The 9098-nt window shown below is 48.2% G+C and overlaps 1 long non-coding RNA gene across 1 annotated transcript; it reads left to right on the top strand.

The window, feature by feature from the left end:
• The first annotated feature begins 4095 nt into the window (after window positions 1–4095).
• LOC128315453 (uncharacterized) lies at window positions 4096–8531 on the top strand. The gene is made up of 3 exons (XR_008298214.1): window positions 4096–4458; window positions 5149–5227; window positions 7345–8531. It is a non-coding gene; the product is annotated as an uncharacterized LOC128315453 (long non-coding RNA).
• The last annotated feature ends 567 nt before the right edge of the window (window positions 8532–9098 follow it).

Below are 9098 nucleotides of genomic sequence, written 5' to 3'. Positions count from 1 at the left end.
TTTATATGTACCATTTAAATATCCCAAACTTATGGTAAACAGCGTTTGTAGATACTTATTAGGAACAAGGTCCCGTGTTTTCCAGAAAATGGCACTAATTTTCTTTGGCGAACGTTTATGAGCAGGCTGCCCACTTGGGTGTCCAGACTCTTTCATATCACACCCGGAAGTCTAGCGTTGTGACTGTAACAGATCTGCAATTGACAGATGATGGTGGAGATTTCCAGTGGTTAGGCCATCTCCCCCTCACCGCGCTGGTCTGTTACAAAACACAGAACACTTGCTAAGGGCGGAAAGACATATTTGGCGACAGATACTCTTCTGAGCTCAGGGCAGAAGGTCCATATTGCACCTGCACACCTACATGCTCTCAAGAATAAGGATGGTTGTTTGGGGCTTTTTGATTCCTTCTGTCTCTAATTTACAGGCTTTGCTCAGATGTCCCAGTGTCCATGCCCACTCAAAAAGATCCACTGTCTGTGGAACCCAGGGTTCCAGGGTTTGAGCCCAGTTTACAGGTCAGGGGGCACACGCATAAGACATGCGTTCCCCGGTGACCGGTGACCGGCTCCAAACTGTCCCTCCCTCCTTCCTTCCACCGGGAGCACTGGCACCTGGCCATGAATTCCCAGGTGGAAGCATCTCTCAGCAGGAGATCTGCGTGCACATGAAAAAGCCACAGGCCTTTTGCCCCAACACACCTCACCGAAATTTGCATTTGAATTTTTCCAAAAAAAAAAAAAAAAAAAAAAACCAGTTGCTTTGCTAACAATGTTTGAATCTTCTCTGGAAGTTAACTTTTTGTGTTAAATGGATTAAGTGCACTAAATTACCAGAAGCAACCTTTCCGGTTGAGCAAAATTTCTTGGGATGTTTTTATGGAAACGGCACAAAACGGTATTTGGGATCATGTGAAAGGTAACATTGTCTGTAAAACCCAGAACACAGGATAGAGAAGGGAGTCTAGAATATTCATGCAAGCTATGAATGTGAATGCGTAGTTAACGAAACACGATGCTCGTCTAAAAATACTTCACCTCAGCATTTTGCCCAAAGAAAAAGGTGTGCATGTCATCAGGTCACAGTCACTGTATACCAACATTGCCTAGAACAGCGCCTGGCGTGGGGAACACTGAACAAACACTTAGGCAAGATTTTGAGAGGACTTTGTTCGTCCTGGAATACCACTAGACCTCAGAGAAGGTAGCCTTCATGCCCCCGACCCTGTGAGATTTCTTACAGGGGTCACTTGAACCAATTAGTTCATCTGAAAACACCACAAGCCACCCAATGGTATTGGCAGGAGTTTCATTCACTTTGTTTTATTTTTTTTTTTATGTTTTTATTTATTTTTGAGACAGAGAGAGACTGAGCATGAGCAGGGGAGGGGCAGAGAGAGGGGGAGACACACAGAATCTGAAGCGGGCTCCAGGCTCTGAGCTGTCAGCACAGAGCCCGACACGGGGCTCGAACTCATGGCGTGTGAGATCATGACCTGAGCTGAAATCAGACGCTTAACTGACTGAGCCACCCAGGCGCCCCTCTCCTCCACGTTTAACCATCACGCTTCCCCAAGCGTGAACGATACTGTCGAGAGGAAGCCCACGGTGGGACATGATCGGCGTGACAGGACGTGATAAAGAAATTTAACTTGATGATTCACGCTGTCAAGGACATCAGTTCACAAAAGGAAATGCCAACCGGATAAGCTCGATTTTGCAGTAGCTGTTTATTTAAAAAAATTATATTGAGATCAACATAGTGTCAAATACACACTTTGAAAAACCTTAAAAACATTCCTCCTGTGATGTTAACCTAACTATAAGGCAGATTATATATATCACTACTTACCAGAACTAACTCCTAAAAAGTGAAAACATTAATCAAAATCCAGAAAAAGCAAGCAAGCAAGCAAGCAAGAAACATACAAACTTGTAAATTTTACATTCTGGAGCTTTTGTGTGATCTCTGTTCCACAAGCTCCCTCCTGAATCAGCTTCCAAAACTCACAGTTGTCCACATGCTTCAAGAGTCCACACACGTGGCCAAGCCACTTTGCAACTCTGTAATCTTAGAACAATCCTTGTATTTCGCAGTGATATTTTTAATGGCAAATTATAAACCAGCAGATAGCTAGGAACTTAAAATCCCATTTCCCATTTTTCTTTTTTTTTCTTTTAATGGTTATTCATTTTTTGAGACAGAGAGAGAGAGAGAGAGAGAGAGAGCGCTCCAGCAGGGAGGGGCAGAGAGAGGGAGACACAGAATCCGAAACAGACTCCAGCCTCTGAAAGGTGAGACTATGACCTGAGACAAAGTCAGATGCTAAACCTGAGCCACCCAGATGCCCCTAATGCCATTTCTAAGCATAGGAATCCGACATGTGGATACCTTGCAGGTATTTTCAAAGTGACCCCAAAAGAGTAACACCTTTGAAAGTCTCTGTCCCTAAATTCTAGGGGTTCATTGGTACTCAAAAATTAAAGGGAACACTTTGAGGGGAAGTAATGGTTTTATTTCTCCCCTCCCCCTCCCCCTCCTCCTCCTCCCCTCCCTCCTCACCCACCTCCTCCTCCCCCCTCCCCCACCTCCTCCTCCCCCCTCCTCTCCTCAAGGGTAGCTGCTAGGAGTTAATAGACGAGGCTGGAGGAAGATCCGTTTGGGAGGGAAGGGAGAGACGGGAAGGGCAGCTTTGAGGACAATGAAAGGAAGTCGATACAGATACTTTTCCTTCATAATTCAATTTCTAGTTTTATCTCCCTTTCACAGGGAGACTTTGGATTACCGCACACTAGAAACCAACTGTCACACGGGAATACGATGCTTGTAATAACAAATGAGGGGGCCGGAAATCCCGTCTCTTGTGAATTACCAGTTCGCCTCCTAACTGGGAGTCCCGGTCGCACCGATGAGGCCTTAGTATGACCGCATACATGGAAGGGCTTCTTTGATAGAGGGACCCCCAGAAGAGCTCATTTACCGGGGGGGGGGGCGGGGGGGGTTAACCTGGGGCTGGGATTTCCCGCGTCCGGCTCAGGGAGAATGGAATCGGGCAGCACGGGGCGCCGCCGAGGTCAGGGGGGGGGGGGGTGCTGTGCGGACGACGCAAAGGTCACGGCGTCGGCACTAATCAGACCGTGTTTCCGTGCAATTTCTAGAGCGATTCCTCACGAGGTCAGCCTCCTGGAGGCTGGGGGCCCCAGGGAGGTCCCCCTCCCCCGCCCGGCCTTGGCGGGAAGGGCGCTCGTCCCCCGGCTGCTGTCCCGGCTCCGCTCGGGGCGCTGGGGTGCACCGAGGTCCGCGGTGCCCGCCACCGCTAGTCCCTGCTCTGCAAGGACAGCGGCCCCTCGGGGAAGCGTAGGGGCTTGGGGGAGGGGGGGCGCGGTGTTTGGGTCTTCCCTCTGTCCCGCTGTCGGCGATTCACGTGTCCCTGAGCGGCTGACAGGCCCTGGCACCGTGCTCCCCTACGCGGGGCGGAGGGGCTGCGGGGTCCGGGGCCCCCGATTCCCGGGTCGTTCTGACGGCGAGGCACGTGCGAACCGGGACACTGCGGCAGCGGGAGCGGGAGCGCCCGTCCGGGGCTGCTCAGCCCCGCTTCCAGCCCGGCTGCTCCCCGGTCCTCCGGGTAGGCGCTGGAGCGCGGGGTTCGCGTGCGCGGGGTGCGCGTGGGGACACGGGGCGCGCGGAGCAGGTGGGGTGGCGCCGCTGGGGTCCATGCACGGGGGCGGGGCAGTGGAGCTATTCGCGGAGCGTGGAGCGAATGGGGGACGACGGGCGGAAGGGGCAGTGCGGGCGGGGAGGCGCCGTGCGCAGTGGCGCCCCCTGCGGGACGCGCAGGGGGGCGGTGAGGCGGGGGGTGGGTGTTCGGGGTGTGTGGGAGGCGTGGGGGAGCGGGGTGCAAGGGGAGGGGCGGTTCGTGGGGTGCAGGCTGGGGGCGGCGAGACAGGGCTGTTTGCGGTGCGTGGGATGCCTGGGGGGCGGGGTGCACGCAGCGGGCCGGGGCAGGGGGGCGGCTGTGCGCGGGGAGGGTGGGGTGTACGCGAGGGGGCCGTGAGGGGGAGGTGTCTGCGGGGCGCGGGGCGCGGGGCGGGGGGTCTCGGGGGCGCCTGTTCGCCCCCAGGAGCGAGCCGCGGGGCAGGAAAGAAAAGCCCCGTCGGCCTGCGGTTCCGTGGCGGGGAGACAAAGGCGACAACAAATGACAAGTAAACACCCAGCCACAGGAAGCCATTAAGGAGAGTGGGCGCTAATGAGCGCGCCGCGGGGGCCCCGACCCGCCCGGAGCCCCGCTGGCAGGCCGTAAACCTGCTGGGCCCCTCTGTCCCCCGCGGTCGTGCCATCAGAAGCCGCAATTACTGGCTTGGCGGTGAGAAGACTCCAGGGGCCGAGAGAAAACCGGGATTCTGTGATCTTGCACATTCTCACGTCTGCCCTTCAGCGGCCGCGTGCGAGCGCCAAGATGTGAGTATCGAGCCGCTTTCCACGCAGTCCGGCCGACTAGCTTCTCGTAAAAGTCAACTCTGTCGAGCGACCAGATGTGCCTCTGTGCTCCCGTAAAGCTTAAACGAGTCTCGAGAAAATAATGTTCCCAGGTCGCAGCGGTTTGCCGAGCGAGTTAATCGTCCCGCGGCGAGTTTTCTGTCTGGACTGTTTAAGCTACCGTGTCGCCGGCTTTCATGTTGGCAGCGACAGTGCTCTCTCCGGACGGGTGGGTCCCGATTCGACAAGTGCCCCTGGGGCAGGTGGCGCCGCCGGCGCGCGGCCCGCGGCCACCTCCTGGGCCGAGGCCCCGGCAGCAGCGACACCCGGAGGCCGCGTGCGCCCCGGGCCTGGGTGCCTGGGCCTCGGCGGGAAGCCAGGGGGGGGCGACCACCCACAGAGAAGGGCTTATGAACTTCGGGACCCCTGCCGAGCCCTCCAAGAGCGGCAGAGTCGTGCCTTTCCAGCTTGTTTACTTTAAGCATTTTAGAAAGCCAGTGGGAAAGTGGCTTAGGGTAAATTTCATTTCAGAAAGCCGGCTCCAGATGCTTGGACAAGCAAGAATCGCTAGGCCTTCCCCAAGACTTGGGCATTCTTTCTTGATGATGCCTTTACATACGGTGCTCCCTTTCTGAGAAGAGACTATATTTAATCATAAATACATCTCCATAGGTCGCCTGGCGGTGTAGACATTGGTGAAGTTGAAGGAGACAACAGCAGATCATCTCCGATGATCCTAAAAGAAACTTGGGTGCGGGGCCCTCTGTCCGCTGGAGGCGTTCTGTCTTCTGAGTTGAGTCTTGCCGCCTCTTTCGGTTTGCCTTTGTCAGTGAAAATTAATTCAAATATATTCTCATGGTTAAATTTCCTGTGTTGTGCCTGGGTGTTGAGTTAGAATTCCTTGAACTAAGCTTTAATAATGCTATCACGCTATTGCATTGGTTTTAACTGGAAACACAGGAATTTGGACTGGAATATATATATGTTCTCTGCATAGCTTGTTCATTATTTTTAGTTTTAAACCCAACATCTCTGATCCTAACACTAAAACCTCTCTATAAAATGAGTTGGATTAGAGGGTGCCTTCAGTGCCTTCTGAATCTAAAATTTTAGATTCCTTCGTAATTTTGTTGTAAAATATCACATTAACATACGGGCATGGGTTTTTTGTTTGTTTGTTTGTTTGTTTTTAAATCACATTTTTCAGAAGGCTTAAAGTAAAAAGCAATTGACCCCTCTTCCGTCCAATCCACCCCAAGCCGGCTTCACAGAAATTTCAACTTGACCCACTTCCGTTGGTAATTATGTTTGAATAAGCCTAGTCCCAAAGAGAATAACCACCACCGTGGAAAAAAAAATTTTTGCAACTTTCTGCAGTCTCTTCTTTCTTTAGATGTATAGCAAGTGTGTTTACTGTTCCTTTTTCTCTTTCATTGTGAACGAGTGACACCTCTCAGAAGAATGGAGGTGTCCGAGGAGAATTTTCCTTACACAAACCTGAGTGCCCTCGGAAGATTTTCCTTTTTCTTGGGTAATAGCTCATTTGCATTGATTTCCCAGGATGTACAGCACCAGACCCACTGAGGTCTCCTCCCTAAGACCCCAAACTTTACACCTTATTATTCTCCACTGCTCACCATGGACTGAGGAAGGAGCTTCAAGTCATGGAACCACCGTGGCAGCGGGAATCTCATTACTGTGGGGAATTTTAAATCTCTGTAGTCATAAATTATAGTATCTACATACCAGGCACACCAGACTTGATCATCAAATTTGGCCCTTTCTTTCAAATCAGTGTTTTGGGAGAATATTTCCCCTAGGAACACAGAAAGAAATCTATAAATATAAAATTGCCTTAGAGATATTCTTAAACCATGACAAATTATCCAAGATGGCTTTGGCTGCTAGGAGTCTTTTATGGTTCCACGCAAATTTTAGAATGGTTTGTTCTCTTTCTAGAAAAAATGCCATTGGTATTTTGATAGGGGTTGGATTGAATCTGTAGATTGCTTGGGGTAGTGTGGACATTTTAGCAATAGTCCAATCCGTGAGCAGGGTATAGCTTCCCATCTATTGGTGTCTTTTTCAGTGTCTCTTATTAATATCTTGTAGGTCTCAATGTAGAAGGCTTTCACCTCCTTAGTTAAATTTATTCCTAAGTATTTGATTCTTTTTGATGCAATTGTGAATGGGATAATTTTCTTAATGTCTCTTCCTGAGAGTTTGTTATTAGCATATAGAAAAGCAGCCGATTTTTGTGCATTGATTTTGTATCGTGCAGTTTTACTGAATTCTTTTATAAGCCTGTAAGTTTTTCGGTGGAGTCTAGGCTTTCGAAATACAATATTATATCATCTGCAAATAGTGAAAGTTTTATTTCTTCGTTTCCAATTTGGGTGCCTCTTATTTCTTTTTCTTGCCTAATTGTTCTGGCTAAAACTTCTAATACTGTGTTGAATAAAAATGGCAAGAGTGGGTAGGCTTGTCTTGCTCCAGATCTTAGAGCAAAAGCCTTCAGCTCTTCATCATGGAGCACCGTGTGGCTGTGGCTTGTCCTATGAGACCTTCATTATGTTGAGAAATGTTCTTTCTATATCCACTTGTTGAGAGGTTTTTTTATCATAAATGGATGTTCAATTTTGTCAAATGCTTTTTTTGCATTTATTGAGAGGTTCATACGACTTTTATCCTTCCTTTTGTTAATGTGGTGGATCGCATTGACCAATGTGCAAATAGCGAGCCATCCTTGCATTCCTGGGGAAAATCCCACTCGATCCCAGTATATGGTCCTTTTAATACATCGTTGAATTCAATTTGTTCATATTCAAAAAAAATTTTTTTTAACCTTTATTTATTTTTGGGAGACAGAGAGAGACAGAGTGTGAGCGACGGAGGGGCAGAAAGAGAAGGAGACACAGAATCCGAAGCAGGCTCCAGGCTCTGAGCTGTCAGCACAGAGCCCGAGGCGGGGCTCGAACCCATGAACTGTGAGATCATGACCTGAACTGAAGTCGGACGCCTAACAGACTAAACCACCAGGGCGCCCCTTCACTTTAAAAGTCATAAAGCCAGAGCTCAAGGGAAACAGTCACACCCTCCGGGAACCGGTGTGCCCTCCTCCTGCCTTATACCTTCAGCCTCTGACTTCTACCCACCCCACCCCGGCCTTATTTACGCACAACCGACTGAGCCACCCAGGGGCCCCATCAATTTGCTAATGTTTTATTGAGGAGTTTTGCATATATTTTCATCAGAGATAGCGGCCTGTACATTTCTATTCTTGTGGTCTCTTCGTCTCGTTTTCGTAACAGGGTAATGGTGGTCTGGTAAAATTAGCTTAGAAAAGTTCCTTCTTCTTCTGGTTTTCAGCAGAGTTTTAGAAGGACTGGTATTATTTCTTCTTTGAATGTTTGGTAGAATTCACCAGTGAAGCCATCTCGTCCCGGATTTTGTCGGGAGGTTTTTGATTAATGATCCAATCTCCTTACTAGTAATTCATCTCTTCAGATTTTCTATTGCGTCATGATTCAGTCATTCAACATGGTGTGTTTCTAGGAATTCATCCATTCCTTCTAGTTTGGCCAATTTCTTGGAGTGTAATTGTTCATAGTCGTCTCTTGTGATCCTTTGTATCTTTGTGGCATCAGTCATAATGTCTCTTCTTTCGTTTGATTTTATTTGAGTCCTCTCTCCAGTAAATTTTTTTTTTTTTGCCGATTTTGTTTATTTTTACCAAGAACCAATTCTTAGCTTCATTGGTCTTTTCTACATGTTCATTTTTTGCTTGTGCGGGAACTATGGTTTTAAGTTTTTGAAAATTATACTTTAACATCTGTGAAGTGCTTGGTAAACATTAATTGCGGCTCTTTCACATCCAGAATAAATACAGAATGCAATATCTTTTGTGATGCAAATATTTATGGAAGGAATAAAGTGAAAGAATGTGGCTGACAACTAGCAAAATTAAAATTACTTATTTTGTATTTGCATGGCATTTAATAAAAGATGCTCAAAACCGTTTGGTGAAAGAATAAAGGAAAATGCTTGCGATTCCACTACCTCGTGTGTTCAGCATATTTACGAACGTTTAAAACCATTTAAACATCTTCCTTTAAAAAACGTACTGGTAAAAGTAAATGAATAAAACCGCGGGAAAAGAATCTCCTACCTTTGGCGTTTAAAAACGTGAAAAATAAGCAGCATAATATATGAAAAGGACATAAACGTTTGGGGTCAGTCTAACTCGGGCTCAAATCCAAGCTCCGTCCTTTGGGCAAGTTGCTTAATCTCTCCAATCCTGAGTTTTCCCGGTGGAAACTAGATTTACTGAAGACAGCTTCCTTCCAGCATCGTCCTGAGGGTAAGAAGCTGGAGTCTGTAAAGTGCCCAGAGCAGCCTGGTAAATGGTGGGAAATCAGTGGATTTAAATAATCCTTTTGCACCCCTTGGGTCTTAAAGTTTTATCTACTAATTGTGTCAACTAATTTGAGGGCTAATTATATAGAGGAGCTGGTATTGTGTGCAAAATTGTTTACAAATCGTAACTTAGGTGGCACCTGGGTGGCTCGGTTAAGCGTTTGATTCTTGATTTCAGCTCAGGTCATCATGATCTCATGCTCATG

Source organism: Acinonyx jubatus, chromosome B2 (assembly GCF_027475565.1).
Source record: "Acinonyx jubatus isolate Ajub_Pintada_27869175 chromosome B2, VMU_Ajub_asm_v1.0, whole genome shotgun sequence".
NCBI classification, from domain to species: Eukaryota; Metazoa; Chordata; class Mammalia; order Carnivora; family Felidae; genus Acinonyx; species Acinonyx jubatus.
The sequence above is the reverse complement of the archived record's forward strand: the minus strand, read 5'-3'. Positions and strand labels throughout refer to the sequence as shown.